Source organism: Delphinapterus leucas, unplaced genomic scaffold, assembly GCF_059928025.1.
Source record: "Delphinapterus leucas isolate spDelLeu-1000000601 "Yukka" unplaced genomic scaffold, BTC_Dleu_Yukka2 spDelLeu_asBTCV2_sq25, whole genome shotgun sequence".
In the NCBI taxonomy this organism is placed as follows: Eukaryota; Metazoa; Chordata; class Mammalia; order Artiodactyla; family Monodontidae; genus Delphinapterus; species Delphinapterus leucas.
In genome coordinates, this window is record NW_028322234.1 from 16637368 (window position 1) to 16656240 (window position 18873).

The 18873-nt window shown below is 44.7% G+C and overlaps 2 pseudogenes; both read left to right on the top strand.

Annotated features, from left to right (window-relative positions):
- The window catches only part of LOC149744089 (protein KHNYN pseudogene), a 39613-nt pseudogene extending 27944 nt beyond the window's left edge, over positions 1-11669 (top strand).
- Positions 11668-12538, top strand: LOC111165982 (protein FAM76A pseudogene; annotated as a pseudogene).
- The last annotated feature ends 6335 nt before the right edge of the window (positions 12539-18873 follow it).

An 18873-nucleotide genomic window follows, 5' to 3' on the forward strand; every position in this document is an offset into this window, starting at 1 on the left:
ATACCCAGTTAGAACTAGAAATCCTCTCCGCTGTTTCTTTGTCTGGGGGAGTGAGAAAGCTAGGATTCCCTTAATCCTTTCAGAATCAATCAACAATCCTTCCTTAGATATTAAATGACCTAATTATCGCATAGTTGGTGAGCAGAATTGTAGTTTGTCTTTGGACACTTTATGCCTCTTGACACTAATTGTTGCAGCAAGTGGATAGCGTCTCTTGGCAATCCGGTCCAGTTCTAGAACACAAAAGTAATTATCTATGTACTGAATCAGAGCAGAGTCATTAGGAAAGTGTACATCAGCCAAATCGGCTTTAAGTATTTGAGAAAAATAAGTAGGGCTTTCAGTATAGCCTTGTGGCATAACTATCCAAGTAGGTTGGCGATCTTCCTATGTAAAAGTGAAGAGGTATTGACTTTCCTTTCTACTGGAATACTCAAGAATGCGCTCCGTAGGTCAACTACTGGGAAATAACAGGTGTCTGATGGGATGGCTGAGAGCAGTGTGGGAGGATTAGGGACGACAGGGTGGCAGGGAATCACAAGAGTACTTAGAGCCCTGGTCCTGAACCAACCTGCAGGCCTTTCCATTTGGTTTCTTCCTGGTAAAATGGGAGTATCGCAGGGACTGGTGCAAGAAATTGTAAGTCTTAAGGAATTCCTGAATAATAGGTCTCATTCCTTTTAATGCCTCCGGTCTGCGTGGCTATTGTCGGATATTAGGTAGAGGCTTGGAATTATCCATAGTTACTTTAATAGGAGTAGCCATTTAAATTTTCCCAATATCTGAGGAAGGAGAGACCATAATTCCTTAGGCACTCGTATAGCAAATCATTTTATTTTTTTACTGAAGCATAGTTGATTTACAGTGTTGCGCCAGTCTCTGCTGCACAGCAAAGGGACTCAGTTTTACACGTACGTTCTTCTTAAAATATTCTTTTCCATTCTGGTTTATCCCAGGAGATTGGATATGGTTCCCTGTGCTCAGTTCCCTGAGCTCTACAGTAGAACCTTGTCGTTTATCCATTCTAAATGTAATAGTTTGCACCTATCAACCCTGAATTCCCATCCCTCTCCCTTCTCCCCCCACTGCTTGGCAACCACAAGTCTGTTCTCTATGTCTGTGAGTCTGTTTCTGTTTTGTAGATACATTCATATTTAATTTCCATACTTAAGTGATAGGGTATTTGTCTTTCTCTCTCTGACTTACTCCACTTAGCATGATAATCTCTAGTTGCATCCATGTTGCTGCAAATGGCATTATTTCCTTCTTTTTTATGGCTGAGTAATATTCCATTGTATAAATGTACCATATCTTCTTTATTCATTCCTCTGTGGACATTTAGGTTGTTTCCATGTCTTGGCTGTTGTGAACGTTAGGGTACATGTATCTTTTTGAATTATAATTTTGTCTGGATATATGCCCAGGACTGGGATTCCTGGATCGTATGGTAACTCTATTTTAGTTTTCTGAGGAATCTCCATATTGTTCTCCATACTGGCTACACCAACTTATATTCCCACCAACCTTTTCTCCACACCCTCTCCAGCATTTGTTATTTGTAGACTTTTAAATGATGGCCATTCTGACCTGTGCGAGGTGGTAGCTCACTGTAGTTTTGATTTGCATTTTTCTAATAACTAGTGATGTTGAGCATCTTTTCTCATGCTTATTGGCCATTTGTTTCTTCTTTGGAGAAACGTCTGTTAAGGTCTTCTGCCCATTTTTCGATCGGGTATTTTTGTTGTTGTTGTTGAGTTGTATGAGCTGTTTGTATTGGGTTGGCCAATAAGATATTATGGAAAAACCCAAACTTTTTGGCCCACCCAATATATCTTGGAAATTAAGCCCTTGTCAGTCACATCTGCAGGCATTTTCTCCTGTTCCATAGGTTGTCTTTTAGGTTTTCTTTTGTTTATGGTTTCCTTTGCTGTGCAAAAGCTTGTAAGTTTTCCTTTCTATTGCCTTGGGAGACTGACTGGTACAGTTTATGTCAGAGAATGTTTTGCCTATGCTCTCTTCTAGGAGTTTCATGGCGTCATGTCTTATGTTTAAGTCTTTAAGCCATTGCGAGGTTATTTTTGTGCATGGTTGTGAGGGTGTGTTCTAACCCCATTGATTTTACATGCAGCTGTCCTGTAACAGCAAATCATTAATTTCCTCTCCATTTGTCTGAATTTTGATTTTCATAACCATTCCCTTTGTTCTCAGCATCTAAATCTAAAATCATTTCACCTATAGGTGACAAGGCAATACGGGCATTATATGCCTCTAAAAGGTCTCATCCAGTCAGATGAATTGGAGCACATTCACCAAAAGGAATACATGTCTTCCTGTGACAGTTCCTAGCTGAGCAATTATTGGTTCTGATTTAAAAACCTGCACAGGAAAGTGTGAAACCCCTACCATGAGAATCGATTGTTTACCCCGAGCGAGAGGGCATCCTCAGAGCCCTCTCTTCCTTTTTAATTTTACCTTGTTCCAAGTCTCGCTTGAATTTGTGGCAATCCCTTTTAAAATGTACATGTTTTTTGGATTTTGGGCAGGTGAGTTTTGGAGGGCCGCCAAACTGCTGTAGCTGCACAGTCATAATCTTGGCAGCTTTTTCCTTCTCTTCTTTCCATAAGGTTTTAGAAAGCTTATCAGCAGTAGTGACAAGGGCATTAGTATGCATAGTAGCCCAATCAAGTTCATGTCTTTTAACCAGGCGTGCCAATTCTTCATCTAATCCTTCGAGAAAAATAGAATGTAATACTGAATCATTCTGATGGTTTACAAAACTCTCTGGATCCATGCCAGAGTGTTGTTTGTTTTTTCAAATCTTTCAAAATAATCATAGTTTCTCCTGGCCTCTATTTACACTGATGGATCTTTGCCCAATGTTTTCTTTTTTAAAAATACGTGTTTTATTTATTTATTTGGCTGTGATGGTCTTCGTTGTGGCATGCGGATCTTTCAGTTGTGGCACGTGGGATCTAGTTCCCTAACCAGGGGTCGAACCTGGGCCCCCTGCATTGGGAGCGTGGAGTCTTAGCCACTGGACCACCAGGGAAGTCCCATGCCCAATCTGTTTTCTTTCTGTGGGAAGATTTTTGGAATAGCCTGATATAAGTTGTGGGCAACTTCTCTACATTTCTGGCGATCTGTAGCCTCACACTTCTGAAAATCCTCCATAGGTGCTTTCCAAAATTTGCTTTACTTTCAGAGACTAGTCAATGTACGAGCTTCCAGGCTCGTAAGTTCTTATTGTAAGATTCCTTAGCAAAAGCTAAAGGGTCTTTGTAAGGGATCTGGAAAATCCTTAGTCAAGTTCCTAAGTTTTGTCCTAGTCCAGGGGCTGTAGATAGAGCAGGTTCCCCTCTGCTCACGGGCTTCTCCTTAAACTTGGTGTTGCTTTCATTTTCTATCTCGCATTCAATATATTTTTCTTTTGGTGTTGGAGGAGGGAGAGCAGGAAGGGCAGGGCAGAGCAGGGCAACTCAGAAAGAAGAGAACATAAAGAAGCTGGAGACGGAGGTTGAGGCTTTCTCTAATTCAGCCACCACCGTTTCTAATCATTTTTGGTTTGTTTCTTACAATGAAGCCATTTTATTATTTCCTCACTTGTGAGGCTTCCAGGTCCCAATTAGAATATGCCTCCCTATATATACACTACCAAATGTAAAACAGATAGCTAGTGGGAGGCAGCCACATAGCACAGGGAGATCTGCTCTGTGCTTTGTGACCACCTAGAGGGGTGGGGTAGGGAGGGTGGGAGGGAGACGCAAGAGGGAAGAGATATGGGGACATGTGCATGCATATGGCAGATTCGCTTTGGTGTACAACAGAAACTAACACAGCATTGTGAAGCAATTATATACTCCAATAAAGATGTATGCTTTTTCTAATTAAACGTGCATGTAGGTAAATCAAAAGTACCCCATTTTGGCCATTTCAGGGACAAGTTATCTTTGGTCAGGTTTTCCCATTTGGTTAAATACCTGCAAGTATCAGTTCCATGGGTATCATACATAAACTCAGCTGGTGTTACCATAGGTGGCTGTCTGTCCAGGAGCTATTCAGGCTTTAAGGCACGGTTTCCCATTGTTAATTTTGCCTGATTCAGATACGAGACATGATCTGAACAGTTTTCTAAGGGCAGTGCGATGGATCAGAGGTGTGCGGTTTCTGAGTCTAGCTCGTCAGGGAGTAGACCTTGGGTCGGTTTGACTCTGTTAAGTGCCTCGGTTTCTCCTTTCTCCTTCTGACAGCCTAAAACTGCCGTGGGTGCTCGGGGCATCGGGGGATCAGCCTTTATTATGCCCCCCGTGGCGAACAGAACTGACTTAATGGTTGCAGCGGGATCCCCTGTGGGACTGCTACACATCACGAGGATCTATCCTCAGACAATAAAAAAATAAAATTAAAAAAAAAAAAGTGGAAGCAAGTTGAGGTTGTGAGTCTTCGATTATTGGGGCCAAGTAAAACCTGTTGGCCGGATCCTGGACAGCTAAATAGGAGCCTTGAGATGTCAGTATCATGTCTATAATACTGGGGATGGGAACCTTTGTGGCAGGAGCTGTGTGTTTCAACAGCACTGGCAGAGCGGGCTGTCACAGGGGAGATGTGCTGATGACCCTCTCTGATGATGGGCTGAAGGCCCCCTGCACGTTGCTCCAAGTGATACCAATTCATGTTGCATTTCCTGGTGGCACTGCAGGTGGTGCTTGGCCTGCTTCCCAGTTCCTATTCCCTGAGGTCAGTTGCAAGCATGACTCCATCCATCCTGTTTGTGATGCCAGTTGTTTTTTTCTTTATTTACTTAGTTATTTAATTTTTTAAAATTAATTTATTTCGGCTGCGTTGGGTCTTCGTTGCTGTGTGTGGGCTTCCTGTAGTTGCGGCGAGCGGGGGCCACTCTTCCTTGCGGTGGCTTCTCTTCATATTCATAACTTTGAATGTGTTTTATCCCATTACCTGTAACATCCCTGGTTTCAGCTGAAAAGCCAGCTCATGGTCTTACAGTGGTTCCTTTTAGGAGACAAGGTGTTTTTCTTGCTGCTTTCAAGCTTTTCTCCTTGTCTTTGACTTTCACCATTTTCACTGGGACGTATCTGTGTGTGGATCGCTTTGCAAGTTTATTCTTCAGCGTCCATTGGACATCTGTATGTGTAGTTTGGTGATTTTCAATAAATTTAGCACGTTTTCAGCCAGTACTTCTTTGAGTATTTGTCCTGCTTCTACTTCTTTGAGTATTTGTCCTGCTTCTTTCTCTCCTGCTGCCATCACCCAGGTATTGGTGCAGTAAACGCTGCCCCACATTTCTCTGAGGCTCTTCCACCTTCATTCATTATTCTCTCTGTTCTTCAGATTGTACCATCAGTCAGTGATGAAGTTCACTAATTCTTTCCTCTGCCAGTTTCAATTGACTGTGAAGCTCCTCTAGTGAATTACTTCTTATCATACTGTGGGGTGTCAGGGGGTGTCCAAGACCAGCCCCAGGTCTGGGGATTCACTACAGAGCTCACAGGAGGACCTGTTTCAGAAAAGCAGTTATACACAGTTTATATTACAGGGAAAGGACATGTAAATTAGTGAATTAGTACTTAGGGCAGAATCCAGGAGAAACTAGGCTCAGAGTTTGTTATCCTCAGTGGAGTTGCATGGGCAGAGCTTAATTTGCGACAACAGGTATGAAATATTACTACTAACAGGAGAGCTCACCCTAGCCTTGGAGTCGCGAGCCTGGGTTGTTTTCTGTTTTTGTTTTTCTTTTTATTATTTCTGGCTGTGTTGGAGCTTTGTTGCTGCGCACAGGCTTTCTCTAGTTGCAGCGAGCGGGAGCTACTCTTCGTTGTGGTGCATGGGCTTCTCATCACAGTGGCTTCTCTCATTGCAGAGCACAGGCTCTAGGCGCGCAAGCTTCAGTAGTTGTGGTGCTCGGGCTTAGCTGCTTCACAGCATGTGGGATGTTCCCAGACCAGGGCTTGAACCCATGTCACCTGCATTGGCAGGCGGATTCTTAACCACTGTGCCAACAGGGAAGTCACCCACTCTCACCACTTTTATTCAACAGAGTTTTGGAAGTCCTAGCCATGGCAATCAGAGAAAGAAATGAATCCAACTTGGAGAAGAAGAAGTAAAACTCAGTTTGCAGATGACGTGATACTATACGTAGAAAATTGTAAAGATGCTACCAGAAAACTACTAGAGCTCATCAATGAATCTGGTAAAGTTGCAGGATACAAAATTGAGAAATCTGTTGCATTTCTATATACTAACCACGAAAGATCAGAAAGAGAAATTAAGGAAACTTTACTACTGCATCAAAAAGAATAAAATACCTAGGAATAAACTTACCTAAGGAGGCAAAAGACCCATACTCCGAAAACTATAAGAAATCAAAGATGACAAGACAGAAAGGTATACCATGTTTTTGGGTTGAAAGAATCAATATTTTCAAAATGACTATAACTACCCAAGGCAGTCGATAGATTCAGTGCAATCCCTATCAAATCACCAATGTCATTCACAGAACTAGAACAAAAAATTTTTAAATTCGGATGGAGACACAAAAGACCCCAAATAGACAAAGCAATCTTGAGAAAGAATATCAGAGCTGGAGGAATCGGGCTCCCTGACTTCAAACTATACTACAAACATGAAAACAGTACGGAACTGGCACAAAAGAACAGAAATACAGATCAATGGAACAGGATAGAAAGCCCAGAAGTAAACCCATGCACTATGGCCAAGTAATCTAAGAAAAGGACGGAAGAATATACAATGGAGAAAAGACAGTCTCTTCAACAAGTGGTGCTGGGAAAACTGGACTTCTACACAAAATAAACTCAAAATGGATTAGACCTAAACATAGGAAGAACACTCTTTCACATAAATTGCAGCAATATCTTTTTTGATCTGTCTCCTAGAGTAATGGAAATAAAAAAAATAAACAAATGGAACCTTAATTAACTCAAAAGCTTTTGCACAGCAAAGGAAACCATAAAGGAAAGACAACCCACAGAAGGGGAGAAAATATTTCCAAATGATGCTAGAGACAAGGGATTAATCTCCAAAATCTACAAACAGCTCATGCAACTAAATATCAAAAAAAACCAAACACCCAAAGAATGGGCAGAAGACCTAAAAAGACATTTCTCCAAAGAAGACACAAATGGCCAATAGGCATATGAAAAGATGCTCAACATCACCAATTATTAGAGAAATGCAAATCAAAACTGCAAAGAGATACCACCTTACACCAGTCAGAATGGCCATCATCAAAAAGTCTACACGTAATGCTGGAGAGGGTGTGGAGAAAAGGGAACCCTCCTACACTGTTGGTGTCAATGTAAATTTGTACAGCCACTATGGAGAACAGTATGGAGGAGGTTCCTTAAAAAACTTAAAATAGAGCTACCATACGATCCACAATCCCACTCCTGGGTATATATCTGGAGAAAACCATGGTTCGAAAGGATACATGCACCCCAATGTTCACTGCAGCACCGTTTCACTGTTTACAATAGCCAAGACATGAAAGGCAACCTAAATGTCTGTCAACAGAGGAATGGATAAAGAAGATGTGGTGCATATATACAATGGAGTATTACTCGGCCATTAAAAAGAAATAATGCCATTTGCAGCAACATGGATGGACCTGGAGATTATCATACTAAGTGAAGTAAGTCAGAGAAAGACATATCATATGATATCACTTACATGAGGAATCTTTAAATAAAAAAATGATACAAGTGAACTTATTTACAAAACAAATACACAGACTTAGAAAACAAACGTATGGTTACCAAAGGGGAAAGATGTAGGGGGAGGGAGATATTGGGAGTTTGGGATTGACATATACACACTACTATATTTAAAATAGGACCTACTGTACTACAGTATAGCACAGGACACTCTGCTCAATATTCTGTAATTACCTAAATGGGAAAATAATTTGAAAAAGAATAGATACATGTATAAGTACACCTGAAAGTAACACAGTATTGTTAATCAACTATATATACCCCAATATTTTTTGCAGAAGGAGAAACCCATCATAAAATTCAAATTAGAATCTCAAGGGGTCTTGAAAAGCCGAAACAATATTGATGAAGAATAAAACTGGACAATTCCTATATCCTGATTTCAAAGCTACAGTACTCAAAACAGTGTGGTACTGGTATAAAGACAGATATATATAGACCAAGGGAATAGAGTGAAAAGACCATCCAAGGGGGAGAGGACAGCATTTTCAACAGACAATGCTGGGAAATGCGATATCCACATGGAAAAGAATGAAGTTGGACCCTTACCTAACATGATATACAAAAATTAACTCTGGGGGGCTTGGGCCTGGGCCAAGGCTCCGGCCTCAGGCAGGGAGCAGCTGGCAGGGGCGGGCGCACGCTGGGGCTCAGTGCAGGCCCAGCCCCGGGAGGGGCCCAGCTTACTCTGCCCCTGGCCAGGAAGTGACTCAAAAAACTGTTCGTGGTGTGGGGAAGAGAGGTCCCCGTTGGGGCTGGGCGGCCAAGGAGCCATGCCTACCTGGGGGGCTGGCTCCCTGTCCCATGACCGTTTTGCAGTGTCTGCAGAGGCCGGTGCAAGAACAGCAACCCCATGTGGAGCGCATCTTCAGGGTGGGGATGAGCGTCCTCCCGAAGGACTGTCCTGAGAACCCTCACATCTGGCCTGCAGCTGGAGGGCCCCAAGGAGAACGCCAGCAGAGCCAAGGAGTACCTGAAGGGTCTCTGCAGCCCAGAGCTACAGAATGAAATTCACTACTCACCCAAACTGCACTGCATCTTTCTGAGAGCCCAGGGCTTCTTCCTTTGATTGCCTGACTTGGAGCACATCAGCCCTGGTGCCGGGGGCACCCAGCTCGCTGATGGTCAGCGGCCTGACCGAGGCCTTTGTCATGGTCCAGAGCCGAGTGGAGGAGCTGGTGGAGCGGCTGAGCTGGGACTTTCGGCTGGGGCCATCCCCTGGAGCCTCTCAGTGCGCTGGAGTGCTGAGAGAATTCTCTTCTCTGCTGCAGTCCTGGGGGGATAGCCCCACAGAGGCCTTGCTGCAGCTGCCCCTTGCTGTCCAGGAAGAACTGCTGAGCCTGGTGCAAGAGGCATCCAGGGGTCAGGGGCCCCAAGCATTCCCGTCCTGGGAGTGGGGGAGCCCAGGTCTGCTGGGTGCTCAGCACTAGGGAGTCAGGAGTCTCTGGACACAGGACCTGCAGGGTGGCAGGAGTCAAGGGGAGAGAGACGTGCTATGGGGAAGGAGGGGACAAAGCACGGTGGTCCCAGGGAGATGGATTTGGGGTGGAAGGAGTGGCCCGGGGAAGAGGCCTGGGAGAGACAAGTGGCCTTCAGGCCACCGGAGGAGGAGAGGCAGGGCAGGCAGTGCCTCTGAAAGGGAAGGAGGGGGTGCCTCAGGAGGGAGGGGGTGCCTCAGGAGGGAGGAAGGTTCTGGGTCCAGGGCAAGTCTCCTGGCACCCAGGGCCCCTGTCAGAAGGCAGCACAACCCCAGGGAGCCTCTCTCCTGCAGTGGCTCCATAATGGGGAAGGCTCACCTCCGAGAGTGCCCAGCCCCCCACCAGCACCTGAACCCCCTTGGCACTGCAGAGATCGAGGGGACAGAGGACAGAGGAGACGGAGACAGGGCAGAAAAGCAGCAGGTCCTGGCTCGAGGTCGGGGGTCTCCATGGAAACAAGGCACCCGGGGGGGGGGGTAATTTGGTGACTGGCACACTGCTTTTCCAGGAGGCTCTCCAGGACCCTTTTACCCTGTGCCTTGCCAATGTGCCAGGTAAGCCAGACCTCCGCCATATTGCCATCGATGGCAGCAACGTGGCCATGGTGCATGGCCTCCAGCCGGGGCATTGCCATTGCTGTGCAGTACTTCTGGGACCGTGGCCACCGCGACATAACTGTCTTTGTGCCTAGTGGCATTTCAGTAGGGACTCCAAGGTGTCAGAGAGGGTCCCTTCCTGCACAAGCTGTATTCCCTCAGGCTGCTCTCCCTCCCTCCCTCCCGGGTCTTGGATGGCAAGAGGATCTCTTCCTGTGACGACAGGTTCATGGTGAAGCTGGCTGAAGAGAGACTGATGGGATCATTGTCTCCAATGACCAGTTCCGGGACCTGGCAGGAGTCTGAGAAGTGGATGGCGATCACTAGAGCGCCTGCTGCCCTTCACCTTCGTGGGAAACCTCTTCATGGTGCCTGATGACCCACTGGGGCGAAATGGCCCTACAGTGGATGAGTTCCTGAAGAAGCCGGTCAGGGCACAGGGGTCTTGCTGAGGCGCAGCATTCTGCCCCTTCACAGAACAGCAGCGGGAGCCGTACTGCCGGGACGTCAACCAGCTCTCTGAGGCCCTGCGGACAGGTCTGTAAGATGACCTGATCTCAGGAGGTTCTGCTCAGCCTTAACTTCTTAACCTTGCTTTATGCAGGGTTTCTGTAGGGAATGGGGGCTGCTGGGAAGGGTGGGTCACGGAGATGGGGACTGTCGGCCCCTCCTCTATGCTGAGCTGGGGATGGAGGCTAGAGTGGGTGGGAGGGGAATGTAGAACAGGTGGCCAGGAAGCTAAGCCTTTCCTCCTCCTGGCTGCTGCTCTGATGGCCAGAGGACAGGACGAGTCCCAGGCCTGGCTGGGCTCCTGGGCGCATCAAAGGGAATGCTGGGCCCTGGAAAGGCTAGTGTTATGGGGTCTGGGTCACAGTGGGGCAGCAGGGATCTGCAGGGAGACTTGGCTTCTAGTCTCAGCTATGCCTGCCTGTGACCTTACAAGTCAGGGGTAAAAAAGCCTGTTGGGAGGAGAGATGAGAATGTGGAGGAAAGCTTCTTGGAGGAAAGGTACTTGGACCAAGCCTCAGGTGTATCTGTCTGTGGTTGCACAGGCTTCCTAACCAAAACCTCACTTTCAGAGAGCTGAGGGTCCTCTGTCCCCAGGACCTGTGCCCTAGATTTTTTAACACTGCATCCTCAGTATAATATGCCCTATAATGGCTGCGTCCCTTTTGGGCACCCCGCAAATCCATTTACAAAACGGTTAATTAGGGTTGACTGTGCAGAAGACTCTCAGGGTTCCTTCCTATCAATGGCAGCTCTGTTTCATTCAGGTGTTTGTTTACAGTTGAACGAATGCGTCAAAAAGTCCGCAGTCCCCGGTTAATGCACTTGCTCGAGCGCTGAGCAGTCACCAAACCAATGAAGCCGTGTTCTGCGAGGAAAACGTTCATGTGACCTGACCCTAGCATCTTCTTTACAGAACATATATGTTGCATAAAGCAAGACCCACTTCAAAAAAAAAAAAAATTAACTGAATAGCTCAAGGACCTAAATGTAAGACCTACAACAATAAAACTCTTGGAAGAAAACAGGACAAAAGTTTTCTAACAATGGATTTGGCAATAATTTCCTGGATATGACACCTGGATATGATACCAAAAGCCCAGGTAACAGAACAAAACAGTAAGGACAAATTGGGCTGCAGGACAAATTGGGCTGCTTGAGATTAAATTTGTGAATCTAAAGACATTCTCATCAGAGTAAAAAGGCAACACATAGAATGTGAGAAAACATTTGCAAATCATGTATCTGATAAGGGATTAATATCCAGAATATATAAAGAACTCCTAAAACTCAACAACAAAAAACCCAAACAACCAAATCCAAAATGGGCAATGAACGTGAATAGACATTTCTCCAAAGAGACACACAAGAGAGAAAGTGGCGGGCGGGACCGGTAGGGCGGTGAGCAACGCCCGCACCAAATGCCAGCAGCACTTCCCCTTCGAGGCGCTGTCTCAGGGGCAGCAGCTGTGCAAGGAGTGTCGGATTGTATGTTGTGAAGCGCACCGACTGTAGGACTGAGCACCGGCAGGAGAGTAAAACCAATAGTGCGCTCAGAATGTACAGTTGTATGGAATGCCCAAACCTCGGCAGCACTGCAGTGTAACTGCAGCATTCACTGGCACCAAAGCCAGCGCCGCACAAATTCAGAGAAGTATGGGCCACCACATTCCTGTGAACAGGGCAAGCAGCAGGGTGCATTTGACAGGAAAGATGACAGAAAAAAGGTAGACGGGAAGTTGTTACGCTGGCTGTGCACACTTTCATACAAACGGGTCCTTCAGAAGACCAAAGAGCAGAGGAAGCATCTGAGCACTTCTTCCCGTGCCAGCCACCAGGAGAAACAGCAAGAAAACACTTCCTACATCTTCAATTCAAAATGAAATCCCAAAGAAAAAATCCAGGTTTGAGTTGATCACAACCAATGGTCATAGCTTTTCCTCAGACCTGGCTCTGGACTCACCAGGCACTGACCACTCTGTCATCTTTGCCCAAAGGAAGAAGTAGCCACTCTGAAGAAGGTGCTGCATCAAAAAAAAGGATCAGATGAGTTAGAGAAGAACCCACAAAGAAGTTACAGAACAAATGCAGGCCAAAAACCGAGAGCTCCTGAAGCCAAGCAGCTGCCTTGTCCAAGAACAAGAAGTCAGAGAAGTCAGGAATGAGAGACCACAAGGATGCTCCTGGCAATAGCAACGGATTCCTGGGTTAGGGTGGCAACCTGGCTGTTCTCTGGGAATTGCAAGCTTTCTTAAGAAATCTCTGTTTTACTATAGTTACCTTCTTTGTGCGACTGCAGTGGGCTGAACGGAAACACCTGGTTTGTGCTGTATTATGACTGCATGCTTGAATGTTTGGGGTTTCAGGCTCTCTCATACTCTCCCTCACTCCCCTCTCTCTCCCCTCTCTCTATCCCAAACCCTTCTCTCAGTACTACTGTCTCTCTTTTGTCCCTTCTCTCAGTACTACTGTCTCTCTTTTGTTACTTTTGTGTGTGTGTGCTGGTCACTGCTCAGTGTTATGTGCAGAATGGTTTTTTGGTTTTTTTGGTCCATCATTGCGTCCTGCCATACCCATGAGCAAACAGTTTGGCATTAATTACATCACTGCCACCCTCTGAAAACTGCCACCTTAAGACTTGGTACCGTGGAAGAGACTTTTTCTCTCCAATAAACCTTTTTGCTTCAGGGTATACTCTTTGTTTTTTTTCCAGGTATATTATGTATGAACTTTGTACTACGTATAGCCAGAGTTTTAATTTACTTTTTTAAAAAAAGAAACTTTTTCTTGATAAAGGAATAATGGTAGCCTAGCTCATTCTTCTTGTAAAAGTGATGCCTCTTTAAAAAAACTCCTACTCTCTAGCTTTAGTAAAAGAATCAGATCTTTTCTTTCTTGCTACCTTGGAGTCTTAAAAACTGACTACTAAGGTGAAACAATTCAATATGTAAGTATGGAGTTAAGTATCTTCTTACATGCTCTTCCAAGAAATCCTCCAAAAGGCACTTAAGGGCAGAAAGAAAGGTTGTCCAGGTTGTACTGGACACTTCTCTCCCCTACCCCTTTCTTGACTGTTTTATGTGACTGATAAATTCTCACACTGCCACCTCTTTTTAAAAAAATACCCTTTACTTATATCCGTTATCACACTGGGCCATTTTCAGGTAACTTTTTTTTTTTTTTTTTACCTGATTCAAAATGGGATAATATTTGGACTACAGAGCATTTTGGAGGTTAGTGTGAGCTGCTCTAGTAGGGACCGTAAGGCTGACTGGGACAGTGATATCACTCTACCTCTTCCCCACTCCTCACCCACCCCAGCCTGTACACTCCCTGCTTTTAATGGAAATGTGTTGAAAACAGGTGCTTCTCTATAAAAGGCAGCTTGGCCCCAGCCTGAATTTTGTCCTGTTTTCCCTTCAGGCACATGGATTTCCTTTTCCAGGTGAGAGGATAGACTGGCATTTCTAGCCGTTGTCTCAGGTCCTCTATATGATGTTTGTGAAAGGAACTAGAGACGTGTAGTGTGCCATGAAACAGGAAAACCAGCTACCTTGGAATCATAATGCAGGGGGCGGAACTAGAGTTAGAGGTAATCATAAGGGCAGATGACATTTGTACCTCAGTCTACCAAAAGTGTAGCAGTAAGCTTAACTTGCTAGGCATTTCCTAGGAGCAAATGCTTCTAATTGGTGAGCATTCTCACAAGGGGAGCCATGCACATAATTGGACAGAGATGTGGAAATGAGTGACTTCCTTCTGGTAAGAGGAACAATGGACCATGTTACTTATAGATCACTCTAGTAGAGGATGTAATTTTCCCTTCTAAGCAAGGGAAATGGCAGTGCTAAATAGTTTTTGAATGAGAATCGTTTAAGTAAAAAACTGTCAGATAATATTTTTCAGATGCATTTACATCGACTATGGGGAAAAGACTGTGAAAAAGTCATGTTTTTTTTTTAAAGACTTGAGAAATTGTTACATGAAGTGACAATGTAAAAACACATTATTTTATACTAAATCTTTTTTTAAGGTCTTGGCATTTAATATAAATATAAAGCAAATCCACACATTTTCTAACTTTCCACAAGTTCTAAAAAGGGAAGGCAGAAACCTCAGTCTTGAAATTTTGGTTTTTAAAAATCATGACACTGTTTTACCATGAAATTGAGTAGCTAACTTTTCGTAACACCTTTTGTTTATTTGTATGTTTGATTACGGACCTTTTGATGTTTTGGTTTGTACAGACTTTGAAAAATGTGTGTTAATAAAAATTCATATTGAATAAGAAAAAAAAGAGAAACATACGAGTGGCCAATAAGCACATGAAAAGATGCTCAGAATCACTAATCATTAGGGAAATGCAAATCAAAACTACAATAAGGTATCACCTCACACACATTAGGATGGCTATTATCAAAAAAACAAACAAACAAAAAAAGACCCAGAAAGCAAGTATGGACAAGGATGTGGAAACCTGGAATCCTTGTGAACTGCTGGTAGGGATGTAAGATGTAAAGCAGTTGTGGAAACAGTATGGTAGTTCCTCAGAAAACTGAAAGAATTACCATATTCTCCCACAGTTCCACTTCTGGGTATGTACCCTTAAAGTACTGAAAGTACGGTCTCAAAGAGCTGCTTGTTTACCCATGTTCATGGCAGCATGATTCACAATCGTTAAAATATGTAAGTAAGTGTTCATCAAAGAATGAATGGATACACAAAGTGTGGTCCATCCATACAGTGGAATAAAAAAGGAAATTCTTTAATACGCTACAACATGCATCAACATGCATGAACCTTGAGGGCATCATGTTCATTGGAATCAGCTAATCACGAATGACAAATACTGTATGATTCTATTTATAGGAGGTATGGAGTCACATCTCATAAAGACAGAGTAGAATGGTGGTTGCAGGGGCTGGGGGGGGGAGTATGAGTTACTGTTTCAGTTATGGGCTTGGATTATGATGGTTGCGCAACAATGTGAATGTATTTAATACCACTTAAAATGCTTAAGATGGTAAATTTTATGTGTATCTAACTATGATTTTAAAAAATGATTTTTAGAAGGATGTGAAAAGACACAATAAAACTGTATATATCCATTACTTTCCTACAACACTTTTCCATTTTTATTTCTACTCCACTCATTTCTCCACATAATTTTGAAGAAACTCTCAGATATACCATTTAATCCATGAATATTAGGGAATATATGTTTTTTTAAAAACATAATCCGAAGTCCATTATCACACCTAAAAATAAACAACCTGCGTTTACCATATTCAAATAACCACGAGCAGCAGTCAGCTTCCCTAATGATCACTACAGGGATATAACAAGATCCATACATTTCAACAAATACACGAGTAGAAGTTCAACATCATTGGTCACTTAGGCTATCACGGCCTACCCACTGTGGGGACTCTAATTTTTAAAAAAATAAAACACAGGTTTTCCCAAAAGATGCGGAGAAATAGGAAACCTTGTACACTGCTGATGGGAATGTAAATGGTGCAGGTGCAGCCACTATGGAAACAGTTTGGCCGTACCTCAAGAAGTCAAAGAATCACCACATGACCCAGCAACTCCACTCACAGGTATCCGCCTAACAGAGATGAATACTTAGGTGCACACAGAAACTTGTACACGGATGCTCAGAGCAGCAGGGGTTTTCTTCCACAACCAAAAGGTGGAAACAACCCCAATATCTATCAGCGTACGAATGGGTAGGCCAACTGCGGTGGACACACACACAGTGGGATCACACTCTGCCATAAAAAGGAAAGAGGTGCTGACACATGCTGCAACGTGCATGACCCACAAAGACATTACGCTGAGTAAACACTAGACCCAAATGACCACATATTGTGTGACTTGGGGGGGGGGGCACGCAGCATGGCATGCGGGATCTTGGTTCCCCAACCAGCACCCCCTGCAGGGAGAATCTTAACCACTGGACCACCAGGGAAGTCCCCGTGTGACTGCTTTTATATAAAATCACCAGAATGGGCAAATCCATACAGGCAGAAAGTAGATGAGCGCTTGCCGGGAAGGCTACAGGGGAAATAGGGAGCCACTGCTTAAAGGGCACAGGGTGTCCTGGCGTGAGGAAGAGGCTTTCACATTAGAGATGGTGGTTGCACAACACAGTGAACGGACCAAATTGTATATTATTAAACGGTTAGCTGTAGGTTTTGTGAATTTCATGTCGATTTTTTTACAAAGCCATGCAGATCTTTGCAAAAGACCGTCTAGATTTGGGGATATTTCCATTGACTGTGTTTGGTAACCTAGGACCCTGGCTTCGGGGAAAAAACATTTTTATTTCTAGGAAATTTCCGTGTTACCGTTGCCGTACTCTCTTTAGAGGTTTAAATGCCACTGCAGGGACTTCCCTGGTGGTCCAGTGGTTAAGACTCCACGCTCCCAATGCAGGGGGCCCGGGTTCGATCCCTGGTCAGGGAACTAGATCCCGCATGTGACAACTAAGAGCTCACATGTCGCAACTAAACATCCCGTGTGCCACAACTAAGACCCAGTGCAGCCAAACAAATATTTTAAAAAAATAAATGCAGGGCTTCCCTGGTGGCGCAGTGGTTGAGAGTCCGCCTGCCGATGCAGGGGACACAGGTTCGTGCCCCGGTCCGGGAAGATCCCACATGCCGCGAAGCGGCTGGGCCCATGAGCCATGGCCGCTGAGCCTGCGCGTCCGGAGCCTGTGCTCCACAACGGGAGAGGCCACAACAGTGAGAGGCCCGCGTACCGCAAAACAAATAAATAAATAAATGCAACTGCACAGCCATTGTCGCATCAGAGGATTCATCTGATCATTTTGCATCAAAAAAAAAAAAAAAGGCAGGCGAGACTAATCCTATTCCAAGTACAGACATTCTCTGGAACACATCCAGATTACAAAATCTGTAATAAAGCTCTGGGTACCACACGGTAGGGTCTTGAAGCTGGGCTTCATCTGCTTGTGGACAAAAGAAGGGGCTGCCTGACAGCCCAACAGTTGACCTGGCACATACTGCCGGCGCTCACAGAATGGTCGGCGGGTTCTGTTAAACAATCCGTGGGGCATAAAACCACACCATCGCTCTGATGGGGATGGAGAACACCCATAAGGAGAACACCCATAAGGCCACTGCACAGTCATGTCTAAAAACACAAAAAGTATTGTCCAAACCAAAAATAAGACCAGCTCTCAAACCTACTGTATCAATATTTGGAGGATCTTTTTCCACTTTCCCCAATTACAAGTTAGCTCCACTCCATTTTTCCATTTTTCCAGCTCTGTACGTAAGAATTACTAAAATTCTTTCCATACACTACCCCATGAGTACATCCAATCCACAAATCCTGCTTCCTTGCTCCTTCCACAAACCTGGCGAACACGGGGCGAGATCCCCTGATCAGGTCTCTCACGCCGTCCTCCTGAGTGAACACACAGTTCCTCATGGACTCATTGCAGTCAGTAAGCAGATACTATTCAACCGTAATTGTGTTGCTGGGTGTGAGGAAGGAATAAAGGTTCTCCCACGTCTCACACTTACAAGGTGAGTACTTTTATGTCGTGTAATGACGACGAGAGCCTTTGCCACATTCCTTATATTCCCAAGACTCTATTCCATTATGAGTAGTCACAGGTCTTCTAAGGGCACAGCAATAAATAAGAACCTTGCCATGTTCTTTCCTTTTCATAGGTTTTCCGCTCGCTTGTGACCACTCCCATGTCTGAAAAGATGAGTGACGATAGAGTTCTGCCACATTCCTCACGTGGCATTTACCAGGGAGACATGTTTCTGAAGAGGAGAGAAAAGGAAAGGCCATCCCACATTCCTGACACGGATAGGTTTTGTCTACAGCATGAGATCTCACATCAGCGCTTAGATACGAGACCCGTCTGCCCAGCCTCACACTGAAGGTGGGATTCTAGACTTGGGTATCCACTGAAGCCCCCCAGCACTCGGTACATTTGTAGGATTCGACTCCAGCAGGGTGTCTTTGTTTCACAGTAAGACTGTAGTCTCGCTTTGGTTTCTCCCCACCGATCATCTACATCACTATTGTTCCACATATGGACGAAGTACATTAACAATTCATAATCGGGCTTCCCTGGTGGCACAGGGTTTAAGCATCCACCTGCCAGTGCAGGGGACACGGATTCCAGCCCTGGTCCAGGAAGATCCCACATGCCGCGGAGCAACTGAGCCCATGTGCCACAACTACTGAGCCTGCGCTCTAGAGCCCATGCGCCACAATTACTGAGCCTGCGCTCTAGAGCCCATGAGCCATAACTACTGAGCCCGCGAGCCACAACTACTGAAGCCCATGCACCTAGAGCCCATGCTCCGCAACAAGAGAAGCCACTGCAATGAGAAGCCCACGCACCGCAACAAAGATCCAACGCAGCCAAAAATAAATAAATATTTTTAAAAATTCATAATCATAAATGTAAGGACTGATAGTTTTTCACGATTATTATAACGACACATTTCCCAATATTTGTGACTGTTTATGTTTTTGATGTTGCAGTGTGTT